The 667-nt window shown below is 42.3% G+C and overlaps 1 non-coding gene across 1 annotated transcript; it reads left to right on the top strand.

Annotated features, from left to right (window-relative positions):
• The first annotated feature begins 364 nt into the window (after positions 1 to 364).
• Positions 365 to 467, top strand: TRNAL-CAA. Its single transcript is given in 2 exon segments — positions 365 to 402; positions 422 to 467. It is a non-coding gene; the product is annotated as a tRNA-Leu (tRNA).
• The last annotated feature ends 200 nt before the right edge of the window (positions 468 to 667 follow it).

The following is a 667-nucleotide window of genomic DNA, read 5'->3' as shown; positions in this document are numbered from 1 at the left end:
TCTTCAAAATAAAGAAACCCTAAGGCGAGGCTAAACACAGTTAAGATTTCAGTAAGGATTCGAGACTGGAAAGCCGACTAAACGACTTGGGCAAATTGCTATTTCTTCCTTACTGAAATAAGGGCTGTCTGGGCAAGTAAATGTTTGTACTCCCTTCTTGAGATGGAGATGAGAGTGCTAAGGATCAGTTTTATGCATTAACGTTTTTCTTACTCCCGCAGTCTTCCTTTTTAACCCACCTGTGGCTTTTTTCTGTTTGGGCCTGTTACCCAGCGATCCTGACATCAATACTTGGACTTACGTCACAGAAACGCTGCGCTTTCATGTATATTTTAGTGAAAAATCTACGCTGTTTTCCCGCGGTGTCAGGATGGCCGAGTGGTCTAAGGCGCCAGACTCAAGCTCTGCTTCCCCTTGGGGGTTCTGGTCTCCGAATGGAGGCGTGGGTTCGAATCCCACTTCTGACACATGATTTTGTTTTCATTTCCCCTATTTTACAAAACAAATATCAATGTTGATCGGAGCAGTATGCATAAACAACTTGCTCACAAAGTGAAAAATTGACTTTAAAATTTTTTCTCACGGGGACTTGACACAGAAAAGATTAAAAGCAGAAGCATCGCGATATTTTTTGGAAACCGAGAGATTTGGTGTAAAGACTCCTGAT

Source organism: Rousettus aegyptiacus, unplaced genomic scaffold, assembly GCF_014176215.1.
Source record: "Rousettus aegyptiacus isolate mRouAeg1 unplaced genomic scaffold, mRouAeg1.p scaffold_m13_p_1, whole genome shotgun sequence".
Classification (NCBI taxonomy): domain Eukaryota; kingdom Metazoa; phylum Chordata; class Mammalia; order Chiroptera; family Pteropodidae; genus Rousettus; species Rousettus aegyptiacus.
The sequence above is the reverse complement of the archived record's forward strand: the minus strand, read 5'-3'. Positions and strand labels throughout refer to the sequence as shown.